The 26,566-nt window shown below is 42.7% G+C and overlaps 1 protein-coding gene across 7 annotated transcripts in view; it reads left to right on the forward strand.

Moving 5' to 3' along the window:
* The first annotated feature begins 4,015 nt into the window (after positions 1-4,015).
* BRD4 (bromodomain containing 4) overlaps positions 4,016-26,566 on the forward strand; it is an 82,556-nt gene continuing 60,005 nt past the window's right edge. For 2 of the 7 annotated variants that reach the window (XM_053376248.1, XM_053376254.1), the window contains exons 1-2: positions 4,017-4,214; positions 22,832-22,918. The gene's annotated coding sequence lies outside the window, so the exon portion shown is untranslated. Of the gene's footprint in view, positions 4,215-4,671; positions 4,798-4,870; positions 4,901-4,951; positions 5,382-22,831; positions 22,919-26,566 lie in introns of those variants that run through there. The other 5 variants (XM_053376255.1, XM_053376250.1, XM_053376252.1 and 2 more) reach the window with 5 other exon arrangements.

Raw genomic sequence — 26,566 nt, forward strand, 5'->3', positions numbered from 1 at the left:
AGTACAGACAAAAATAAAAGTACTGCTTCACACAGCACAAATACTGTAACTGGAAGTTGCTCCCAGAAGATGGGAATATGACACATTCAACTGAATATCCCGCTACTTTGACTTGATACTACTTAGAAGTTATCTTTGCATTGACACTTGGTAGTAGAGCATGTGTTTTCACACACACAACAGCCCGGATTCAATCCCTGGTATTTCCAGTTAAATGGTTCAGTCTCAGCCAAGGCTCTGGAGGACGGCTGCAGATCAGAGGAGGCAGCACAGTACTACATGGACAAATAGTTGGACCTGGTATAAGGAAGCTTCCTATATGAATATTGATACCATTATTTTAATTCATGCAACTTCCCATTCTTATATTTCACCACAAATCGTTCTTTTTCAATAAACACTTTAATGGTTTATCACTGAATAAAATGAATGGTAACAATAGTTGCATGAAGGAATTGCCAATTATTACATGACAATCAGGCTAAGATAGAAGAGTGAGCGATCCTCCCTTAAGTAACTGCAGCCATAGTTCAGAGCAGTGTAATCGGTCAATTCCCACTTCACATTAAGAAGTAGTAATTCGCGCCCTGTAGTCTACCTCCATGAGGGCAGCTTTTGCATCTATAACAAAATCATCTTTGTGCAGTTGAACCTTGAACAGTGGACATTCTCAGCAGGTTATACAGGTTAAAACAGGTCCCTGCCAAAACAGCTGGTGCTCTACTGAGACTAAGCTTGCCTGTGCATATACACGATTGGCCTGCCTGGGATGAACCATTGCTTGTTCCCCTCTCCTTCCTTGAGAGCAGAACACTCCTTTTACTCCTTTGTGATGGACCACTCCTTGGCATGTGCTTTGTATAGTACAGTATATTGCAAATCAGACTCTTCCTTGGGTCTGCTTTTGTCATCAAAGTAATGAAGCATGCATGACAAAAACCCGTTTGATTAGAGCTAGGTGCTGGCTGGAAAGGGGGGAGCAGAATAATTGTTCAATCATGTTCTTTACAAATTTGAAAATTTGTCTGAATGTAGTCAATGATTAGCATTTATCTGTTAATTTATTGCAGAATCTTGTGGGTAAAGCAGTCTCTCAACTCCAAACCAGGTTCTCTCATTGCCTGCAGACTGTTTAGTTATAAAGATCTCTTTGTGGTGCTATGACATGTACTGTATATGCTAAGTTTCAATTTATGGTCTTCACTAGCAGTTAACTTTTGTATATGTGAGGGAAGTTACAACTACAGTGGTACCTCAGGTTACAGACGCTTCAGGTTACATACGCTTCAGGTTACAGACTCCGCTAACTCAGAAATAGTGCTTCAGGTTAAGGACTTTGCTTCAGTATGAGAACAGAAATCGTGCTGCGGCAGCGGGAGGCCCCATTAGCTAAAGTGGTGCTTCAGGTTAAGAATAGTTTCAGGTTAAGAACAGACCTTCAGAACGAATTAAGTACTTTACCCGAGGTACCACTGTACTGTAAATCACACACAAAAAGCCCACATAACTTATCTGGCTAAGGTAACATTTTCCCCATTATATAGGAGCATTTGTAAGTGGGAGAGCACACAGTGAGCATAACTCATTACTGAGTTAGATGGACTAATGATCTGCTTCAATATATGGCAGCTCCCAAAATTCCTATGATAGGTGCATTAGTGTTCTATTCCAGTATTACAGATAACCTACCTCATTAACATATGCATTCCTATCTCTAATCCACCACCACCAGTAGACATGACACTCCTCTTTTATTTGTACGCTCGGGTACAAATAAATTAATGGGGCTTATTTATTGCATTTAGATCTCTCCTTTCCTCCAAGGAGCTCAAGGTTTTCTTCTTCCCCATTTCATCTTTCCAACAGCCCTGTGAGATAGTTGGGTCAAGACAGTGACTGGCCAAAGGTCACTCAGTTTGGTGAGTGTGCTACTGCTGCACACATTTTTGGCCGAGTTGGGACTTAAAACCTGGTCCTAATCTGACAGAGCTTTTTTCCCCAGCCAGAACTCAGTTCCAGCACTTCTCAGGTGGGCGCCATTGCTATTATAAGAGAAACAAGGGAGGCGTTCGTGGCAAGTTCAAGCACCTCTTTTTTATATATAGAAAAATAGCACTGTTAACACTCTAACCACTACTCCACCTTACTCTCAAGTAACTGGATGTAGGAAAGCAGCCCAAATGTTTTAATGCTGAAGTAACTTCTGGCTTTTGTTGTAAGCTGCCACTTTCCTTCGCATAAGATATAGCTGCTGACTGCTGTAGTTCTAGTTTGGAAAGCGGCCCAGATGCCACCTTTCTTGAATTACGCAGAAGGTCATCCCATTTCTAAAGCTAGCAATACTTTTAACAGTTCATAGGCAACCTTGTGATCTTCTCCTGCTACTAAATGGCCACTGTTCTGTTTCCTATTAAATGTTTCTCACTGTCCACCACATGTCCTATTACACGAGGACAGCAGCTGGGAAGTTTCCATTCATTTAATAGTTATTACAACAAGTAAGATGAACTGTGTTTTTTGAGGGTACTAAAACTTGAATCCGTATGATGGGGTGAGCTCCCATTGCTCTGTTGCAGCTTCTGCCAACCTAGCAGTTTGAAAGCATGCCAGTGCAAGTAGGTACTGCTGCAGAGGGAAGGTAAATGGCATTTCAGTGTGCTCTGGCACTTGTCACGGTGTCCTATTGTGCCACAAGCGGTTTGGTCATGCTGGCCACATGACCCAGAAAGCTGTCTGTGGACAAACGCCAGCTCCCTCGGCCTGAAAGCAAGGTAGGCATCGCAGCCCATAGTCGCCTTTGACTAGACTTAACTGTCCAGGGGTCCTTTACCTCACCTTTACCTTAAACTAAGGCTATGCTTAGGTGTTCCTGTGTTTTTATAGGTATCATTGACCTCCTGCTTCAGAATATGTGGACGAAAGGGAGTGCTGAACGATTGACCTGCTTAAAAGTCGAGCCTTCTCTTCCCCCACCCATATATATGCATGAGAAATACCAAGTATAAAATAGATAGGGTTCTTTCCGATGTGCTTCCACCTTAAAGGCAGCTTGCCCATGTCGCCATAGGCTCTGTGGATCGGAGATGAGAGTTTACGATCCAAGTCCTCTGCTCCAGTAGGTGAACAAAGGCTCCCTCTTCTATAATCTTCCTTTCCGGTCTGCTGAAAGAATACTGACGAGCTGAGAAGAGCAAGGGCCTAGCTTATTCTGCGAATGAGGTTCCCACTGGGGGTTGTTTTGTAGAGAAGAAACTGGTCCCCGTCGCCTTTTCCATTGTGTATTTAGCATCTTTTTCGGGACTGGTGGTGCACCAAGGGCTTGCTTTTGTCTGAAAGGCTGGTATATTCTATGTGTCATAGCGCCGCATTCCCATGCGTGCAACTGGGCAGAGTGAAGCGCCACAGAATTCCCAGCCCCGAGGAATAATATTTTATTATTATTATTATCATCGAGCACCAACAGCCTTAGAGCTCAAAAGTAACCCGGTCAGCAGACTAACAAGCAGGAGAGCTATGTGACACGATGGTAGTCTTTGCTAAACGCTTTCGTGGGCAATTAATTGCCTGACTGTTGGCAGTAGCAAATTTATCCGCGGGGTCGGATTAGACCCGCTGGCGAGATCAGAAACGGGGATGTGGTGCATTCTAACGAGCAAAGTTTGTTCTGTCACGATTCCGGGAATCTGTGCTGGGCGCGCGGGGGAAAGGACTGGAGATAAGCGGCAGTTCCTACGTTCTTCAAAGAGCAAGCAGCACCTTCGTGGGGCGGTAAGCCCCATCTCCCAAGCACCATCATTCTCTTGCGAGGCGGCGGCGGCGGCGCAACTTCCTTCCCTCTCCCGCTTGCCTTACGATACCCCTCACGCGCCGTCTCCGAGGCGGGACTGAGAAGCGCTCCTCCCGGCGCCCACTCGGAGGGCTCCTTACTCGAAGGGGCGTGGCCCTGAGGTAAGGGAACCTTGGATTCGAAGTCCTGTGCCCTGCGCGAGGCGTGGCTTGTTGCGTGGTGACGTAACGCGCTGCGTGGTGAGGTCAGTGCAGCCCCGCCGTTGCTGGTCCCGCTGCCCGTCGCTCTCTGCCCTGGTCTGTTCGCCGTGGTCCCCGACCATCCCTACGGAGTGCGGCGCTTCCCCTTCACTCAGGGCCTTGCTGGATTTGGTCTGGTAGGAGGCTGGTGACAACACGGCCTTCTCCGGCTCTCCGCCCGCCGTCAGGTAAGAGCTGGGCCGGGCCGGGAGAGGCTGCGGGGGTTGGTATTCTCCTTGTTCAGTTACGTTGTCTTGTCGGCGTAACCCGCATTGCGTAATGTGACCGTTGCGTCAGGCGACTTACGCTTTTTGCGTCGAGGCCTATTGCGCAAAGGTCTTACGCGAGCCTCCTCAGCCTACGCTGCCTGGTGTCTCTGGTGTCCCGTGCCCGCGCGTGAGCAGGGCAACTTCTCCCACCCCACTCCCCTCTGCATTTTCGCGGTGGACGGCTAAGTTTCACGGTGGGTTAATCGGGAACAAGATGTAGCTCGCTATTTCGCACGGTTACGCGGATTGCGGTAGGTGGTGTGGAAGGCTTATGGTGGCTACGCCGTTTCCGTAAGCGCTGCTTCGCTGCTCCCTTTAAGGGTACGTGATTGCCGTAAGTATGTCCGTGCCCTCCGCCTGTACCGCTATGAGGCCGGGGTGCGTTGTGGGCGGCCCCCGCGCCGCCCTTGCACATCGGGCCTTCCGCTGGCTGGGGTGCATTTTCGAAGCGGCGGAGGGCCTTCCCGCCGAGGGCGCCCGGATCCCGTGCGCGGGTGGCGCAGTAAGCGAACCTGGGCGGGGCGGGTGCTGATGGTACTTCCTGCCGCCGCCATTTTGTCATCGAGCAGGAGGGGGAAGCGGCGGTAGTAGCGGCCGCGGCTCCGGTAGGGAGAGCGGCGGGGCGGGCGAGAGGGAAGCGGCGGCGGCGCTAGCGGAGGCTCCGCTGCGAGAGGGCGCCGGTCTGACCGGCTCCTCGGAGCAGGGCGCGCGCGAGGCAGGCGGCTCCGCCTCTCCGTTCCGTGCCCTGCCTGCCAAAGGTTGCGGTTCCTGTAGGCCTGGCTCGACCGCTACTCCTGCCCGGCGCCGCCCCCACCTGGCTCCCCCCGTGAGCGGGTCTGGCCGTGCCTTGGCCCCCTGCGAGTTGGGGGGGGGCTGTGCCGGCTGGTCTCCTGGCTCGGGACCGGCACGTTTATTGGCTTCCTGTTGTGTAGCCTGATAGCGAAAGGCCCGGAGGATGCGCGGCAAGCGGCGTCCCGCCTAACAAGGCCGCAGTTGGCAACGGTGTGCAAAGGCAGCAGCGGATCTTTCGCTTTCGACCCGATTCGGATCGTTGCCGGGGGCCGATTCCTTAACTGCCCGATTTAAGTACGTACAAACGGCTGCGCGCTGTTTGTGCCTCTGTGAGGACCACACGTAATGGCTCTTTCTCCCTTCCCAACCTTTGCCCCCGAAGTCAACAAATCAACAAAAGCCTTAAAGCGGTGCCATGTAGTTCAGTGTGATCTAACGGTAGATTTGGATTATAACGCAGATATCTGACGGGTGGTCCAGTAGAAACCCTGCACTTAATATGAGGGGCCTTTAGTGGGGTGGGGTTTGAGAGCTGCATTCTTAGCAGGTCTGGAAAGCTTCACTAGGTAGAAGTGGATCATGATTAGAACAGACTACCGTTTGTTAGAACAACTGCAAAACTGAAAATTTTTATTTAGCCCACAGAGAGTGGCCACTTAGTAGTAACATAAGTGGATATTTAGTGATTGTGTGTGGTGATAATGGTTTTTGTATAGATGGGTCCTTACATAATGTTGGATGCTTTTTGTAAGTGTTCATATACATAGTGCGTGTTATGATAAAATCAGCGGTCATCCTTGCTTTCTTTTAGCTGAATGCTTGTCTTATTGCAATTTTAATTTAAGCTAATAAAGTTTATAATAATTTCCAAAAAAAATTGATCAACGTTGCTAGTAGGCTTCTTTGGGGGCAAAGTGATTATTCACCTTAAGTTATACAGTTGCAGTAGTGAAATAGGGACTAAGTCTGAAAATGCTAAATTGCGCATTTCAAGGTGAAGGCTGCAGTCCAAACTCAACGTACTTGGGAGTAAACCACATTGAATTCAGTGGAACTTCTGAATAAACAAGCTTAGAATTGTGCTGTCCAGTAAATCAGTGTGGATATAGCATGCAACCTATTACATAGGCAGAGTCTCACACTAACCTGACCTGCAGTTGTTTTTATTACTCTGTAATGATGGTAATTTCCTCTCTTGGTTTCTTGCAGAGGATTTTTTTTTCTGAGAATGCATTTGCCAGTGCTTTAGTAAAGTTGGAACTTAACAAGAACAGTTTATCACAATTTAATTAATATCCCTCTGGTCCCAACAGCTGCAATAGTCCCAACTATATGGAGGCTGGGCTCAGATATGTTCTTGAAGCAGTTATCACTGTATTATGACCTCCTGGCTCTTGTGTAGTGCTTCCTGATTCTTCTTTATCCCTTCTCTCACCTGCAGCAGATTATAATAGTTGTGGGGTGAATTATTATCTGTGGGACAGTCAAATAAGTTTGTTTGCTTTCAGAGGTAAATTTTATTCCTTTCATTATACCAGTGGTTGCAGGCTACTGATTGGGTTGCTGAAAGTGAACCTGCTGCCCCAGGACCATGTAATAATGATGTGGAAGGAAATTACCTGCTTCCATGGAAAAAAATATTTGTGGAGTGTTTGGATTGGCCACTAGCCATTTTTGTTTATGGTTGTTAGACTTTAAAATTGCATCTGAACTCCATGGAGCATGCAGCTATGCATGAGGAACAGCTTAAACTAGCATCACAGTAGAACATTTCTTATGGTCACATTTTGTTTCACAGTACATGAAATTTCACTATGGCTTTGCCTACACAAGATGGTCAATTGTACAGCTACAGAATTCCAGCTAATCAAAGGTTGTATTGCCTTTGATATTATTGTGTATCAGGCAAAAGCTGCTTCATACATTTTCTTGTATAAAAACTGCCCATTTTGCTTCATAAACACTTGCTTATAATTTTTGTATATTTTCAAGAATGCATAAAGCCGTGACTTGTGAAAGTCAAAAGTGTATGTGTTTTGTCAGTATGTCTATATAGGAAAAATATAATGCATGAAGTAGACATGATATAGGTGAAACAGTGTTTGAAATTCCCATTGTTCTAGGCACATTTTGTGATGGAATTTCATTAGTGCAAGCAGTTTCTGAGCTCTGGGTGCAGTACTGCACCTGAGATTTCAAATTAAAATTACAGAGTGGAAGGAAAGGAGGACCTTTTTCTGCCTCCCCACTTCCTGCTACTCTATGAAGACTGGAGAAGAGACCCTTTTAAGAATATTAGGGGGGTGGGCAGGGGGAGGACTAGACTGTGTGAAAAATGAACTTAATATTTTAGCTGAAGTTCATTCATTTGTATTGTATTCTTGTTATAAAAAAGCACACCCAGACATTCCGTTGTTGCGCCCATAACCTCGGTTTAAGGAGCCTTTTAGTTCCTAGCTTTCATATTTCAGTTTTTAACACCGATGTAAAGGTATGCTTGCCAGTGTACAATGTAATTCAAATTTACAATTTCTTGTATTTCCCATCTCCCCAGGTTAAATCATTTAGTTTTTATTTCCTTTATTTATTTGAGGTTTCGCTTGGTTACATTAGCCAAAATAAAAATGTCTAATGGTCAGCAATGGGAGTTCTAGTTCAACAATATACGGAGGGCATCACGTTGGCTATCTTTAGTTTAGTGCAAAGGGCTGGTAGTGAGGCAGTGATACAGTTGAAGCACGTTTGAGTTCTTATATGCAGGTAGGGATGTAGTTCAGTCTGCATTAGCAGCATTCTAGGAATTTGCTGGCATGTGGAAGTGTGTCTAAAGTGCATCCTTTTGACATGCCGATTTGTTATGGAATTTGTTGTCATTTTGCATTTTTCTTTTGTCAACTGGCCTGGGATCTTTGGATGAAGGGCAGTATACAAACGTAACATAATAATTATAATAATGCTGTAGTTTGTATTCAGTTCACACAATAATCTGATAAATTGAACTCTGCTGTTTTTTGTGGTGTTGTTGTTGTTTAGTCGTGTCTGACTCTTCGTGACCCCATGGACCAAAGCACGCCAGCCCTCTTAAATCTCATTGGTTTGAAGGAGACCCTTACTCATACCCCTCTGATGGCACATGCAGCCATAACTGTAGGAGTCTTCAGAACAGGTGGTCTACTGTAGTACTGTTCTGGCAGAACGTATGGTTACTTAAGAGTGTAAATCCATCTTTAGTTCCTACCAGTTGTATATCTTTACCTGGAACTTAGTGGTGGTCTTAGGAATATGGATTTTTGACTTAATGTGTTTGAGTTTGTCAAACTCTATGCACTAGACCCACAACTTACATGTGATTTACTTATACGATTGCAGCCTTGCGTGGGTGCTGGGAAAATAAATAAATAAATAAATAAATAAATGGCCGGGAAAGGAGAATTTTCTTGCATCTGCAGTGGTTTAAATATTTAAGTATCCAGCAAAGCTCCTGGGCCATTCCAATTCTTACCTTATGATTAAATAGCAATGTCCCAGTCTGGTATGATCATGAGAACTACACATGGTACATTCCCACATAAGGCATTTCCACCCAGTTCTCTTGTTTGAGGTTGTTTTTTTAAGTTGTTCCCAAAATTATCAGGTTTTTTAAAAAATGAGTGAAATGTGTTTTAAGACAATTTGTATTGTAAAGACACAATTCTGTATAGAGTGTGCTACACTTTTATGTACTACAAATGGTCGTCTTTGCTTGTGAAATGCTGCTTTCTTCTGGTAACCTTTGAAATAGTGTGGAGATAAGTAGAAGCAAGTACCCTGCAGCAGCTGTCTTTTTGACATGGCCTCTCCCTTGTGACTGTCCTTTTCACTTCTCACTTCAGACCAGGCATACGCAAACTCCAGCCCTCCAGATAAATTGGGACTACAATTCCCATCATCCCTGATCACTGGTCCTGATAGCCAGAGATGATGGGAATTGTAGTCCCAAACATCTTGAGGGCCAGAGTTTGCCTATGCCTGCTTCAGACCAGAAAGGTGTGTTCACACCTAATGTTAAACCTTAGTAAATGTTTAACTGTGGTTTAGTGTATAGGGATATAGTGGATGTTGGGGGAGGAGTAGTACCTGTGGTGGGAGACATGTTGTCCTCCTTCTGGGGTAGTTTGTCTACCTTTGGTCTTCACATTGCACTCAGTTTTCACCAGTGGCTCCTAGAAGCTGTCAGCATGCGGCGGCAGCTGCTTCTCGGGAATTGCTTTGATTGGCTGGCTAAAGCTGGTGAGGGTAGCTGATGAGTCTCAACCCTTAGGTGAATTAGGGACTTTCCCTACATGTGAATTAAATGGACAAAATCAGTAGTAGGTGCAGTGGTCAAGAATGCAGTTTCTTCACCTTCTGTAGAGGGCAGTGAGGGGCAGATGGGGCTTGTCAACCTGGGAAGGAAAACTGATCATAAAGCTCTACTGCCTTGCGGGAGGAAAAAAGCCTAAAGAGTAGATCCTACCCAAATCCAGGCAGTTGGATGGTGATTTGTACGCCTCCTCTGTCAACTCCTCCAGCTAAGCTATTGCTCTGCTTTCCTATGGACAACAACAGCAAGGGTGCAATTTGAGGGGGGGGAGGTCTTGCCTTCTGGGCAGCCCAGCCCAGGATCTCCATACACACTGCCCAGGCTTGCACCCTGAGGAGATCACTTTGGTGCTGCTAACAAAGCTGTTTGATGTCACTAGTAGCTTGGTAGTAGAGACTGTTTGCTCTCATGTTCCTGATCATGACTGTGGGAGCAATAAAAACAAGCTTTTGCTTCATGTGTTGTCTAAACCTGTGCTTTTAGTTCGTTTCCCCAAAACACACCATGAACAGTAAGCTAGGAACAAACTCTGCTATCACTTGTACTTGGTGCAAACCACAAGCCCTGGATTAGACAACACAATAGGCCAAGATTTGTGGTTTGTTGTTCCTAGTGTGGGGAGGAGCAAAATAGGAATTTTGAGCATCATGCACCAGCATTAACTGTAGCATAATGTGAAACACAAACCAGGTCATACACTGCTACAGAACTTGTGGTATTTATCTTTTTGATGCTCCAATCCTGTGTGTACTTACTTGGAAGCAAGCCGTAATCAAATGGCGGTCTTAATTCTGAGTAATCATATTTGCCTAGTAATTTTATTCAGTATACTGAACAGCACACTTTTATATGCTAAAGGATACATTTTTATTTTGCTAAAGGAGTCAAATAACTTTAATTGTTCTGGACATTATACATTTCTAGGAAGGAAAAGGAGAGGTGGAAATGAGAACAAGGAATGCATCAGGAAGCAACCTCAGTCTAGGTAGTAGTCAGCAGAAGTAGAGGATGAGGAGAAGTGGGAAAGGAAAGTGGGAGAGACTGGCTCAGATGATCTTGCCAGGACACAAAGGTTTGATCAGTAAGTTGTTCCAGGAATTGCGGACGGAAGCTTAATAGTTAGACTATCCCAGTTACCAAGCACTATAATTGAGAGTTGTAGGAGTTGAGATGGGTTTCAGCCCTGCCAGTTTATTTTCCATGCCAGAGCTTCTCCTGTAGCAACTGTTAACCACACATGTAGAACCTAGCCAAGCTACTTGACCACTTTCTTCAGTCTCACCACCTGACAGTATTGGCTCAGAAGTAAAATGAAGGCCACATGAATGAGAAAAGTGCCCGTATTGCCCAAAGTAGTACTAAGGGAAGCTTAGCTGGACACTATGCCTCTCTGAGGCAGTAACCACTTTCTTGCTCGTTTTTGAGATCCTGGGATTTAGAGGAACTCTATCCCTTAATTGTTTCGACTGACATTGTTCACCAGCTGCTCCAGTGTTGTAAATATATAATTCTGTGCAACCTGGGCAGGAGCTGTGAACAACGTTACACTTAATTGTTGTAGATTGTCTTCACTTAATCCACCCCACTGCCCTGCTCACAGTTGTGAAGAATATTTTTACATTATAAATGGTCTGTCAACATTAAGAAAAATAGGTATCAGTCCATATATGTAAGGGACGTGGGTGGCGTGGTCTAAACCACAAGAGCCTAGGGCTTGCCAATCAGAAGGTCGGCGGTTCAAATCCCCACGACAGTGTAAGCTCCCATAGCTCGGTCCCAGCTCCTGCCAACTCAGCAGTTTGAAAGCATGTCAAAGTGCAAGTAGATAAATAGGTACTGCTCTGGCAGGAAGGTAAACGGCGTTTCCGTGCGCTGCTCTGGCTCGCCAGAAGCGGCTTAGTCATGCTGGCCACATGACCCGGAACTGGTCTGTGGACAAACGCCTAGAGATGAGCACGCAACCCCAGAGTCATCCGCGACTGGACCTAATGGTCAGGGGTACCTTAACCGTATATGTGGACTGTCTCTGGATAAAGTAACTTCTTTCAGTTCTCAAAGTTCTTAACCTAGTGTAAGGTTGTCATTTGAACTAGCCAGATGTTTAACAGATAATCACAGTCAATCCATCATTTGAAAAAGAAAAGACTTCATAGCCGCCTTGGCCAAAAATGGCACCTAGGCATTTCATTTTGGTGACTGAAATTGAAACTTTGCTTTAATGAGCTTATTTACCTGAGTTTCTAACACTGCTGATGAGACCCAGTATACTTCTTCAGTTGTCATCTGCTTTGTCGTCTGTACAATGAGATAAATGATCAATTTGACTCCAAAAGAGTTAGTATTTGTGCTTTCTTAATCTGTATTTAGTTTATAGGAATTGCTTATCTTTGATCTCCATGCAGGAAGCCTTGGCATAGAATCAGAGGAATGCGGCCAAAATCAGTATAATTTATTTCAAAATAAGTTAGTTTTAAGGAGATTGCTTTCAATTTTGTCTCTATATGGCAAGAGTAATTAAATCTGTTTTAAATCTATTAGGTAGAAGTTCATATAGTATTGGAAAAAGTGGTTCTTACTGTACTTATATATTTCACTTCGTGATTGTGTTATAGTATAGTTTGTTAAAGTGAAAGGTAAATACTTAAAAGATTCCCATTAATATGGTTTCCACTATTCAGCTTCTTGAGAAGTGCCGCCTTGCTATGCTGTTGTCTCCATACCTGCTGCTGCCAGCGCTACTTTTCCGCCCTTCTTGCTGCTTCTGTCACTGGCAGAGAAGTTGTGTTAGAAACTAGTCAGGTGCCAGGTGCATTTTGCTACTGGTGCGGGTCCAATTGCGACCACATGGAGATCTTTGGATGCCAAGTTGGTGACTGACATCTCCATCTGGCTGGCCTCTCCAGCTTTCCTAAGCAGAAGCGCTTATTTATTGCTTATATATCCCACCTTTTTCTCCAAGGAGCTCATGTTTCAGTGTGTTGTAAACCTCTTTGAGATTTTTTTCTTTAAAATATAAAATGGCATAGAAATGAAACACATAATAATAACAAGCACCATTGAGAGAGCAGTCAAAATCAGTATTAGAAACTCAGATATATAAGTTAATTGCTAAATGCACCTTAAACCTATGTTACGGTCGCCACAGCAGAATGTTTACGTGCCTTTCTTTTCCTGGTGGGATTTATTATTATTAATATTTTTCATTTCAATACTGCTTCATATTTTAAAGGACAAATCTCAAAACAGTTTACAACACATTAAAATATAAAATAAAACAATCCAGAATAAAACAGATTCAAGCTTCAAGGAAAATATTTCAGATCCTTCTCTAAGTGACATTTTCCTTTCCCCATTTGCCCATCTGGCACCCCGGGATCTCCACATGGTCGCAGTTGGACACAACGCAAGTTGCAAAACTCACCTGGTTCATTTCTAACACTAAAAGTATAAAATAAATAGTAGGAACATCATAAGACCCAGTGGCCCATCCAGCATCCTGTTCTCACAGTAATCATATCAGATGCCTGTAGCCCACAAGCAAAATTCAAGCACAAGAACACTCCCCCCTCCCGTGGTTTCTAGCAACTGGCATTTGGAAGCATACTGCCTCATGGAGGCAAAACAGGGGCTAGAATCTAGTTATGGGGCCTAGTTATTTTAAAACCTGTGTTTGCCAATATATTTTAAAATCAGGGTGCAAAGTATTTCTGATGCCTTCTGTCCAAGTCCTTTCTTTCACTGTGAAATCAGAGCGCAAGGTCCTTTTCTGATGGAGACGCTATGTCCCAAAAGGAAAGAGAGTGTTGGAATGCAGCATGGCTTTGCAGAGGACTGAAGCATGACTTGGAAAGACTTGAGAATCGTGAAATATAAATAAAAACAATGCTTGTCTTCCTTGCAGGCAACTGAATCTGGTTTTATACTCATATTATCAAGTCATCTACTGAGTGTGTCTGGGATTGTAGCAGGGTAGGCTAGCAACTACCATTGTTTCCATCTGTTTATAAATGGTTTTGTGCTACCTGTCTTTATTTGCCTCTTCATCTGCAGACTCACCTCAGAAACCTACGTCCTTTGCTTTCCTTCTGTTCAGGTGTAATCCATTCCTGTGGCCATGTTAATGAAATGCTCATCAAATAGTTACAGACTGTTGCATAATTTTTGCTTTGAGATAAATGAATCCTTGTATAATGAGCAGAGTTTTTGTTGCTGCTTGCCAAGAAGTATAGAGAACAAACATGTCCATGCTTCTCAGAGTTCTGCACTATCATTCAGTAGCTTTTTCCAGCCAGTATCCGTGCTGTTTGTTTATTTCCATGTCCACATTCATTCTTGAATAGTTGTTAAGCATATTGGTAACAGTTCTCAATATAAAGCATGCTGGTTTGATGTGAGAGTGAAATTTGGATTAGTGGCTTATATCTAGGCAGCTCTGCAGGGCTGGGCATGTCTTGTGCTTCTATGCTGCTGCACAAATCATGGACCCCTTGCTGGGATCCTCCATCATCACAGCTATGGGTATATTTCACTGTGCTGCAGCCTTTCCACAGGCCACCCAAATAGTGCTCACAGACCATGGTTTAAAAACCTCTGCCTTAGTCCATAGTTAATACCATTTCCACTGTGTGTTTCTCATTCCTGTATACTGGGATAAACGAATTGTTGTAAGAGGCAAGCAGTGTAGTTGACACCATAGAATCGTAGAATTGTAGTGCAGGTAGGGAGTCCAGTGTTCGAAATTAGGCAGGCGCGTTTGGCAACTGGTGCAAGTCTAGTTGCGATCATATGGAGATCTCTGGATGCCAGGTTGGCGACTGGGGAAAGCAAAATGTCACTTAGAGAAGGACCTACATTGACTCCCAGTACATTTCGGAGCACAATTAAAAGTGTTGGTGCTGACCTTTAAAGCCCTAAATGGCCTTGGCCCAGTATACCTGAAGGAGCATCTCCACTCCCATTGTTCAACCCGGACACTGAAATCCAGCGCAGAGGGCCTTCTGGCGGTTCCCTCACTGCGAGAAGCGAAGTTACAGGGAACCAGGTAGAGGGCCTTCTCAGTAGTGGCGCCCTCCCACCAGATGTCAAAGAAGTAAACAACTACATGACATTTAGAAGACTTCTGAAGGCAGCCCTGTTTAGGGAGGTTTTAATGACTGATGTTTTAATGTATTTTAATTTTTTTTATTGGAAGCCTCCCAGAGTGGCTGGGGTAGAAATATTAGTAGTAGTAGTAGTAGTAGTAGTAGTAGTAGTAGTAGTAGTAGTAGATAGTTTTCTTGGCGTTTGAGTTAGTTTTATTCCAGATTGTTTTATTTGATGTTTTAATATTTTGTAAACCACTTTGAGATTTGGTCTTCAAAATACAAAGCAGTAGAGAAATGGAATTAATCAAATCATCATCCCATTGCGGGGGAACAGCACCTAGACATTCCATTGTGGTGACTACAGCCCAGGTTTAAGGTGCTGTTTGGCAAATAGGTTATATATCTGAGTTTCTAACACTGGAAGGGACCCTAAGGGTCATCTAGTTCAATCCTCTAGTAAATAGACCATTGTGGCAACTGTAAGCTAGATTTAAGGTGCCATCTGGTGCCTAGCTTATATATCTGAATTTCTAACACTGGCAGTAGCCCAATTTTACCTTCGCCCAGAGCTTGATTGGGCACCCTCTTTGTCCGCATGCATATTTCCATTTCAGAATTATAAGGAATAATGTCAAGCTGCTGAATATTTTTTGTTTTGAATGGGGTAACTGGTCAAAATTTAATCTTGTTACGTGAGCAAGTTAATAAATTGTGTGTTTTAGTAGCATATTGTGTATCTGATTAGTGCTTTAATACATACTTCAGTTGCCTTTTGGGCATGGGTCTAAAAAGTATTGCTGAATCTTGTATGCAAGTGTTAGTTTCCACCAACCAGCTGTGAAGTTGAGTCCCACCATGCTAGCACACCAATAGCATTGTTACTACATACACATCATTCTATACTTGTTTTAGAACTATAGGGAAATGAAGTGTTAAGATGACAATATTAGCACTATCTTTAGCTGTTTGTGATACCATACCTGTAAGCATAATGTTGGATTTTCATTGTGTAAGTAGTGATGCAATCTATTCATTTTTGTTGCAAACATTTCCTCCACTCCTGCTACAGATAATTGCTGCTTGAAGAGTGAGAGTGTGGGACTATCTGTTTTCAGAAGTTCAAGCCACATGGCCCTATTTGGTGGAAAGTATTGGAGTTTGACTTTTGCATGGCCAGTTTGTCTGAAACTGTGCTGTGATTTCCTTTGTGGAAGTAGCTAACATACAACATAATACATTGAGAGGAAGGGCCAGTTCATATTTATCACTGCTTATTACTTACTTGACCATGCAGTCAAATGGAATAGTCTTTCTGCCCCCTGATTCTGGAGTATTTATTCTCACTCCACTCCCAGGCTTAATCATAGTTACCCGTTACATTGGCAGCCATGCTAATTACAGTTAGAGCTAACATAGGATCCCACTTAAGCCATGATCTGAAACAACATTTTGGAACTTGTTAAGTGGTATCTTTGGATGGCCCTAACATTGGTTTAACTTGGCATGGGAAATGCATGTCAGAAGGAAGGAAGTACTCAATCCCATGGTTAAACAATTGGGAAAATTTCAAAGTAGTCTCATAACATTAATTTAGCACTTGGAGTAAAATAAAAAAATCTCATCTGTTTGAATTCTCTTTATAGCTAAAACTAGAATAATAATAAAAAACAATAATCATAGCAACAACAACATAGCTGTCTGTCATTGGTACCTCTCCCTGTTGGGGGAATTCACTAGTATATTAGATAATAGCAAATCTTCAGAAACCATACATTTTGGTTGTATGTAAATTAGCATAACATTCCCCTAGTTAAAACTAGAATACTTGCAGGCCAATTATTTTTCATACATATTTGCCTTTAATTGTCTCACTTTGAAAAACATGAAATGGGGAGGTTTCAGTTTCTGTTAACAGGTCATGGACTCTCACTACTTCTTTAGATACTGCCTGAGGTGATTATTTCTTCTTCCTAACAAGATAGAACATTATTATCTGTAACTTCATCTGCAATTTTACATTCATGCCACAAAGAGCATCTCCATGCATCTGTGGATTGACCAACTGTTCATTAATGAAGAGTGCACAAAGCTGTCTACTGCTTTTATTTGGTGGCTAGGTGGAATAGGTCAGTAGGAAACTGAGTGAAGCAGTTGATGGGTTGCATCCACCCTGTGACTGTTTTGGAGATTTTTTAGATTTTTGCGAAGTTGAAGAACATCAAACAGATGGAGGACTTGAGTGTGAGTGGTGGAAAAGTCAAACTAAATCTGACAGAGCACACCACAGAGCATGCATGTATACCAGTGAGGAGGTGGTGATGATGCGGAATCCAGTGTTGCACAAATAGAATTCCATTAACACAGTGGGGACATAATCTTTCAACATCAACAGAAGTAAAGTGTCCAAATCAAGGGATGTCATAGTCCCACTGTACAGTTGTACCTTGGAAGTCGAATGGAATCTGTTCCGGAAGTCTGTTCGACTTCCAAAACGTTTGGAAATCAAAGCACAGCTTCTGATTGGCTGCAGGAAGCTCCTGTAGCCAATCAGAAGCTGCAGAAGTCCTGTCGGATGTGCAGCTTCCAAAAATAGTTTGCAAACAGGAACAGTCACTTCCGGGTTTGCAGCATTTGGGATCCAAAATGTTTGAGAACTAAGCTGTTTGAAAATCAAGGTACAACTGTATTAAGCCTTGGTTAGACCACACCTGGAGTACTGTGTCTAGTTCTGGGTGCCACAATTTAAGGAGGATATTGATTAGCTGAAATGCGTGCAGAGGAAGGCAACCAAGATGATCAAGGGTCTGGAAACAAAGCTTTATGAGGAATGGTTGATGGTGTTGGGTATGTTTAGCCTGGATAAGAGGAGACTGGGAGGAGATATGGCCATCTGTCACATGGAAGATGGAGCAAGCTTGTTTTCTTCTGCTACGTAGGGTAGGACCGAAACCATTGGCTTCAAGTTACAAGAAAGCAGATTCGAACTCAACATCAGAAGGAACTTTCTGACAGTAAGAGCTGTTTGGCAGTGGAATGGACTACCTTGGGAGGTGGTGGACTCTCCTTACTTGGAGGTTTTCAAGCAGAGATTGGATGGCCATCTGTCATGGATGTTTTAGTTGAGATTCCTGCATTGCAGGGGGTTGAACTAGAGGACCCTCTGGATCCCTTCAAACTCTACAATTCTATGAGTCTGTCATTCTTTCTTTCCTTGCCCCTGCCTCTCCCCTAGATCTGTTCCTGGGTAGATTTTGAGGGTGCAAGACAGTTCCCGGGGAGGGGGGGAGAGAAGAAAGGTGAAGTCTGGTTGTAGGAGTGGAGATCTGTTCAGCTTATGTGCGAAGTTGAAAGCAACCTGTGATGGACATCAGCTGAGTTTGTTCTAATGGATCTGTTATAAGTGGTGAATGACCCTATTATAATCTGGGCTTGTCCACCCAGATAGAAAATCTGGCTGCTTGACCTTTTTAGGCCCATTCAGCTGGCCATTTGTTGCTCATGAGCTATGTGGAGTTGGTATCCAGGCAGTTTGTCAGCTTTGTGGAGAAGCCTTGGGGGGGGAAACCTGTCTGAGGAGAGAAGGAGCAATGAGGACTTCTCTGTTTGCTCAGCATATGAGCGTTTCTGTATGTTGTGGGGTTGCTCAAGTATGTGGGGGGTGTGTTAGAGTAAGATACGTATTGTGTGTGTGTGAGTATGCGAGAATTCATGTGGTGGGGGAGCAACAGGGCATGTATTGCTCATTCTGTGTTATTCCACACTCCATGTTAGAAAGCACAGGAGGCGTGAGTGTTCTGACAGGAAGAGCTGCTTGGCAGTGGAACAGACTCCCACAAGAGGTGGTGGACTCTCCTTCCTTGGAGGTTTTTAAGCAGAGGTTGGATGGCCATCTGTCATGGATGCTTTAGCTGAGATTCCTGCGTTCCAGGGTGTTGGACTAGATTACCTTTGGATCCTTTCCATCTCTTAAGATTCTATGATTCTTGTGCTCCAATTGTCATTGCGGGTTTCCCACAGGCCTTTGTTTGGCCACAGGAAGCTGGACTAGATGGGTAGTTGACCTGATTCAGCAGGCTCTTCTTATGTTCTAATGTTCAAGTAAGGCTACTGTGTTCATTATTTGGGGTGTAGATGCATATAGCTGGCCCCTGTTATTAATGAATAAAAATGAATGGGTGAATCAAGTAAGGATTCTGCTTATTGTGTGATGGAACTTCCACCCCCCCCAATTGTTTCCAGATGTGCTCTTGAGGGTTGGAAAACCTCCAGAGCACTGAGAGCACATTTTGAGGGTGCGGGCTCATGGGAGGGAAAGTTCCTCATGGGAGCAGAAGTTGTTCTGTTTGCACAATAGCTTAGTAGGTTACCACCCTAGATTTTTTTCCTTAGAACTCCTGGTTTGGGGCATTTTCAGGTTTATGCATATTGGTTGATTAAAAATGTGAATATTTATAGATTAAAATTTCTTTGAGTTGATTTCTTACCGTATTTACTCGAGTCTAATGTGCTATCGAATTTAATGTGCACCTTAATTTTTGGAACGTAATTTGGCCAAAAAAGTGAGCATTAGATTTGAGTAAAGACTACCCAATTTGTAACCTAATTCTTGCTTCCAGTAAGCTCATTTGTCATTAATATCCATAGGTGAGTTTTGCATTGGGGTAAACGTTGATGATATGTTCCTGTAAAATGGGGGGGGGGGACAGCCTGGGGTTTTGAGTCAAGTCATATTTTAATAAATAGTGTGTATTCTTTCTCACACAATCATAGTGGAGGTATCTCTGAAGGGCATAACAGAATTCTGCTTTACAACCTTTCTTTTTAATGTGTACAAGCAGGAGTCTTTGTGTGCCACTCTTAGGGAATTCAAGTAGAGGAGTGAAGGAGTGGACAGGAGATAGGAGGCACACACAGAGACATCTCATTGAGTGTAATGCTTAGCACCTCTCTTCCATTGTGCATGGGAGTGTGGGCAGGCAGAAAGCTCTGTTATAGCATGTGGATATTTCACCCATGCAGGGATGGAGCTTGCCCTTTGTTTCTGAAAGTCCATACAGGCTTTAAAAAAAAAACCTTAGTATTCCCTATCTTTTGTAAAACAGTACAGCTTTGGGTTTCTTAGTCGTCCCCTTAATGTGTAGCATTGTACTGAAACGATTGACATTGAAGAGATGATGAAATGTGCAGCAATAGTACTGGCAAGGAAAACAAGTAGAACAACATTCATTCTGCCAGTAAGCTTGGACTGATAAGCAGTGCAAATATTAATTTGCAAGAAATTGACTTTGTCTACTACATCTTTAAAATTCCACTAACTTCTTTTGAGTAATGTGACCTATTAGTTGGCAAGCTGTTGAAAACTTGAAACATTGGATGCCAAGAAATTACTTTTAAAATATGCAACTTCTATGGTGAGATACAAATCTTGGAAATAAGTGTCTTTCAAATAGAGCAACACAATTCAGTAACCCTGCACTTCTTTATCTTCTCTCTGGAATCACTGTAAGACTGACTTGAATTTATCTGTGAATTCTTTTAAACTTTTTCCATTGGTAGATATACTTGGTGTATTTGAACCTTAAAGATTGTTCCTAAGTGAAAGTCTGAACTATAGTTAACATTTTACAATTTATTTGCATAACAGAGTTTCAGAGGAAATACAGAATGTTTTTATATGGTTAAAACTTTTAAATACTTGAGGTTTTTCTAATCTGTTTAAATTTAGTATCTGTTCATTCCTTTTGAATGGGTTGCATCTTTTGTGGCACTGAACATTCAGAATTAGAAAGAAAATTTAAAAATACAGGCAACCCCCTGTTTGTGTGCGGGTTGTGTTCTCTGTCATTGCATGCATAAGCCTGTTCTGCCTCCTTCCAGGGCTGAAAACGGCACGTGTGTTGGTGGTCGTGCATGCCTTGGTCATGAGCAAAATGATAGTTTGCTGTGTTGTCGTTTATGAAACATGTAAAATAGTAAATCAAACACAGAAGGTCAGTTTACATATGCCGAGCTGTGGCTAGCTGTTAAAGGGATGAGTTCTCTTTCTCAGCACAGCTCACTTACTGAATTTCTTCCTGATTTGTAGAAAATCATTGTTACAAGGAACTAACAAAACATGGCCTACATTTGCCCTGCAGACCAGGATCAGATCCCAGTTTGCAATCGTCATTTGTAGGACCAGCCCAAACCATGGTGGTTAATGGGGGGGGGGGAGTGGGACTTTGTTTTCAGACTTGTGAAGTGTTTACATGAGGTGGTGTAGTAATTGGTTCCCTTGTTTCCCTGAGTGACACTTAGCAGATAAAATCAGTGAGATAACTAACTTCATCAGGATCATTGCCAATAAATGGTTGACTCAAGGAAAGTTTGTAACCGGTTCAGATGCGTAGAGACACAATTGTGGGTAAAAAATATTTTAAAAGGTGTTGATGAAAGAGTTTACTAGATCATTGTGATATGATGTTTGGTTTCCTCCTTAAATAGAAGTCATTCACTATTGGCAGTTGAATAACTTATCCCAGGGCATGTGGTATACTTCTAAAGGTGTCATTCATTGCCATGCTCTGTTGAAAGCCGTTAATGGTGCTGTTTAATACAACCATGATCACCCAAATCATGTGTTTTCAAGGCAGAATAGTATTATCACCTAGCAGACTCTGGGATAGGTCAGTCAGTAGAGCACAAGTTTCTTAATCTTAAGAGTCATAGGTTCAAGCCCACATTGGGCAAAAGATTCCTGTATTGCAGGAGGTTGGACTAGATGTATCTCATGTTCACTTCCAGCTCTACAATTCTATGGTTTTATGAACATAAGAAATACCCTGCTGCATTAGGCCAAAGGTCCATCTTGTACAGCATTCTGTTCTCACCATAGCCAACCAGGTGCCTCTGGGAAGGCGTTGTTGTTCTTGTTGTTGTTAATATTTATGCCCCACCAATCTGACTGGGTTTCTCCAGCCATTCTGGGTGGCTTCTAGCAATAGAAAAATAATAATGAAATGTCAAACATTAAAAAGTTCCTGATACAGGAACTTCAGATGTCTTCTAAAACTTGTGTAGTTCTTCCTCTCCATCTCCTTGACATCTGGTTGGAGGGTGTTCCACAGGGAGGGTGCCACTATTAAGAAGGCCCTCTTCCTGGTTCCCTGTATCTTCACTTCTCGCAGTGGAGGAACTGCCAGAAGACCCTCGGAAGTGGACCTCAGGCTGAAAGATAGGGGTGGAGGCTCTCTTTCAGGTATACTGGCCTGAGGCCCTTTAGGGCTTTAAAGGTCAGGTACCAACAAGCAGGACCTGAGTGCAATAGCGTTATCTCAATTTGTGATTCCTCGCAATTGCTATTCAAAGGCACAGTTCCTCGAAGTGGGGAAGTAAAACAGAGCTGTTGTGGGTGGTTGCTATTGTTAGCCTTATTCTCCATGACTTTGGCTAATGCTCTTTTAAAGCCACATTGGTGGCCATCACTAAATCTTGTGGGAGCAATTCCATAGTTCTAATATGTGAAGAAGTTCTTCCGTTTGTTCCAACATTCAACTTCATAGGATGGCATCAAGTTCTAGTGTTATGAAAGGGGGGGAAAGGCAGCCAAAAATAGCAAGTAGATGGAGAAACTCCCCTATGAGCAAAGGTTATAACATCTGGGGCTTTTTAGTTTAGAGAAAAGATGAGTAAGAAGTGTATAAAATCATGCACAGTATGGAGAAGGTGAATAGACTAAAGCTTCAACATAAATGTTCAGGCCTCCCTTTCTGCTATCTAGTAGAAACGTGGGAGAAAAAAGACTAATGATTTCTTCTTTGCTATATTTACTCCAGCTCTGATCTGTTTGGTATTGGAGGAGTGAATCTGTTTTTTAAGCCTTTACCCTTGGTAGTTGTGTTTAATGTGTCAAATGGTGGTAACTGCAGGTGAACCGTAACTTCTAAGTCAACACAAATAACCACAGTGGTCAACATAGGATTGTCCTGCATAGAGGTTACATCCATCTACAGCTGCCTACCAAAACAGCTCTAACTCTTAATGCTGGGGGCAAAAATTGAGATATTGTGAATATGTTCATACCTTGCTTATAAGCTTTACTAAAGGCATTTCACTGACCATTGATGGAACCAGAACTCTTTTGGGCAGGCATAGTAAGGCAGTTCTCACCTTCATAACATCCCTTTTCAAGATCGTGAAAAACCTGGAAATTACATGGCTGGATTTGAGCTTAAAGATGCTTCACAATTTCATAAGTTGAACTTGAAATGTTAAACTGTATTTTTGTTTCTTGATTTCTTTTTATTTTATACTAATCTAATATTTTATTCTTTGTGCAGATTTACACTTCGTAGTTAAGTGTAAAAAATGGAGATTAGAGAGTGAAGACAGGGGAGAAATCAGACAAGGATAAACTCTGCCTCAAGGTAATGTGTTTGTATATATGTTACTTAATGTATTTTTGTATATGAAAATTTGGTGTTCTGCTTTTGCGTGTCTACCCTGGGTTATCTTGTGAGGCTAGGCTCTTGTATGTTAATGGTATTAGATGACTGATAGTTTGAAAGACTTAAAAATAATTTTAGGTTTGGTACTAGTACAATGACAGCTGAGTGAGTCATCTTGTACTGATTATTTACAGTAAAATGTTGTTTTGTTGTGTGAGATTCTAATGTTTCTGGAATTTAGCAAGCTGAGTGGAAACGAGCCAATCTTGGAAACATCCTGGGACATCTCTACCAAAAAAAACCTTAAACAAAAATGGCCTCATAAATCCTCCAACTAATGTTAATAACCAACAGAACAAATTCTAACTGGGAAGATGATAGCATAGAACTCTAAACCAGCAAAAATTACATTTTTGAAAGAGCCAGGTCTTCACCAACCACTTAAAGCAATATAATGAATGGGCCTGGGAGATCCCATTTTGGCAAGACGTTCCCCAGAGTAGGTTCTTCTCTGTCAGGAAGAGATGTAATGTAGTTGACGTACCAGCTAATGCTGGAAAAACACACACCTTACAGCCACCATCTGCACATCAAACAGGAGTGCCAGATCAACAAGTACTCCTAAACTACCACCTGCAAGCATTTAAAAGCTTCATACAGAATATGAATATATTTGCATAGCTTCCAACAGCAACAGCTAAATATTAGGAAACATAAATTCACCCAGGTGGTTAAACAACCACCAGTGGTATCCAATTAGCATGTTCCATCAGAACAAGCATTCCTGCTTGCACAGCAGATTCCCCCCCCCCCATCTCTCCTCCACAACTCCTAGGAGTTAAGGAAAACTCCTAGGAAAGACTAAGGGCACACATGAGGGAAAGAGAGGGAGGAAGTTCCATTGGCCAAACAGAAATCTTTGCAGTGGCAGGACACAATAGCTGGATGCTGCGCAATACCATTGGTATTGATGAGTGAAGCTCCTGGTCCATGCACCTGTCCTCCCTAGCACTGCCCCAATGTAATCAACATTATGGCATGGGCAAGTTAATGTGTGCCGTGTTACCCTGGTACTTGTTGGATGCACCACCTGGGGCAGGCAATTGCAGGTGCAGGGGGTGGGCATCATTGAGAGGGAACCACTGAGGGTAGCTTGCCCTGGAACTCCCAAACCGTGGCCCCAGTTTGGTCAACTGGTGTACTGTCGAGCATCTGCAGTATGTGCCTAGTTAGTGAATGTAGTTAAGATGTAAGCATCTTGCTGTTCCTTAAGTTATTTGATCAGTATCATGCAAGCTATTTAATGAACTGGAACAACTTGGAATGTGTACAGAAAAAATTCCAAATTACTGCTTTCATCTTGGATGTTAACTGCCTCATAGTTCATTTTGTTCTGTAGTTCTCTTATTTTGATTCCACATTATCTGAACACTTCATTGTGATATCTGTATTCCTGATTAGTCTTCCTGGAGGTGCTCCATTTTCTCCCTCATTATTACTTTGAGTCTTCACTCCTCCTCATCCCAGCTGAAATATTTTCTGCATCTTCCAAGTTGTTGACTCGTTCCATTCTTGTCTCCCCCTGGCTTGATTTATAATCTTAATGTATTATAGCAGGCACATCCAACCGGTAGATCACTGGACGTCTGTGGTAGATCACTGGTAGATCACTGGCTCCCCCGAAATAAGCTCAACAACTTTGGCTCCCCTAAGAAAAGCTCAACAACTTAGACCTGAACCCCCCAAAACAGGGCTTTCCGTCCTTAAAAAAGCTCAAAATGTTTGACCTGAACCCCTAAAAATGGGGTAGATCACTCCCAGTTTTTAAACTCTGAGTAGATCGCAGTCTCTTGGGAGTTGGCCACTCCTGTATTATAGTAACCCTGAATCTCTGCTGATTTTTGTCTATTAGGCTTGCTTTTACATTTCAGCCACACAAAAACTCAGGCAACCTAGAGTCATTATCATAAGTCCAGGACACTTTCAACTAAGCAAAAGTATTCAAGGAGGGTACAGAGCACAGCCAGCGAGGGGTGTAGCCTGAAAAGGACTATGGCCTAGAGATAATCCTGTGGAGCGAATAGAGCGGCCTGGAAGGCCTCATTTGGCCCTAAAGCCTGTATCCAAAGAACTTATGCCATTGGCCCAAGTACTTCCACCTGTGCAATGAGACTTCTTCCCCTGCGTCATCCACAGATCTGCTCTGGAGTTTTCCCAGAACCTCTGAAGCAGATTTGGAAGGGTGTGTAGAGAAGAGAGGGTGAGGAAATCACACAACACAAGGCTTTCAACCTGCAGAAATGGGACAACTTAGTTGGATGTAACCTGAGGCTCCCTAGTCTGCCTTAAATTATTGATACATTTAACTCATAACCCACCTACTCTCAGCAACCAGAAACATCAAAACCAGACACTGGAGAGACCTGTCAGGAGTAAGCATGGACAAATGGTAACAAATAGTATGGAAAACAGCTTCACTAGAAAAATTAACCAATAAACTGAAATTGACACTGGGACAAATAGAAGAAGATGCCTTCACCCCAGTATGGCTCCCCTTTATCATATACATAGCCCAACAAGACAACGACAAGAATCCACCAACAGCATACGAATCAATATGGCTAACCTGATCCAAAACATCCACCTACCCCACTCACACATGTAAACAAAGTTCACCACAGCCAATCACGAATGAACAATCACACCCTAGGCCAACCCCCAACCTCTCTCAGCACCAGAGGAACATAAGCGAATAGCAAAGAGAACCTGCACAAGCGATGCTGACACAAAACCCCACACATACATTAAGTAAAATAGAAACATTGCACCCCCACTCACCATTCTCCCCCTCCATCTCTTTCCCCACTTTTCTTCCTAATATAACACTAATATCTGTAACTTGAAAAAAGAGACATTGCACATACTTTTGTAAACCAAGAAATCTTTAATAAAAATACATTAAAAATTATTGATACATTTTACTATGAAGATAAAAATCTTTCTCTCTTACTTACTTCTCCATCTAACTTCGTAGAACTAGTGATATGCATTGGAATCAATTATAGCTTGGTGTAAATAGTATTTGTACTTTTGCTGTATCTGTGCATAACAAAGAGAATGACTTCTCAACTACATCCAAATTAATTCTCTTCTACAGAACACTACATGGCCAAATGGACCAGGATTGGTGGTCTCCAACTCTGCATGCTTAGTCGACAACTCCATATTTTTCACATATAATAATGTGTATTATTTATTATATTTTATTCTGCTTTTGCTTGGTTTATAAAATATAGAACAAACTGGACATGCTTTGTCACATCTTGATAAAATATGCAAGTGTTCAGAAATTTAAGTATCACATTACCTTTTGCCACATTTTGTACAACTGTGGGCAAATTACTTTGGGGGACTATAATGCAGAGATAATTAACTGGTGTGCCCCCCAACCCTCCCTCTTTTTGGTGGCCACATGAAATTTTAATCAAGATGTGATAAAATGTTTGCCCTAGGTTTTAGTTCTACAGAAAATAAAAACCTTGTTATTATGCAACATTTCCAAAAAAGAAATTTATTGTGGCTTGTACCTAAATGCATGTGCTCCATAATGATGAAGTCCTTACTGCT

The sequence above is a fragment of the Podarcis raffonei genome, chromosome 2 (genome assembly GCF_027172205.1).
Source record: "Podarcis raffonei isolate rPodRaf1 chromosome 2, rPodRaf1.pri, whole genome shotgun sequence".
In the NCBI taxonomy this organism is placed as follows: Eukaryota; Metazoa; Chordata; class Lepidosauria; order Squamata; family Lacertidae; genus Podarcis; species Podarcis raffonei.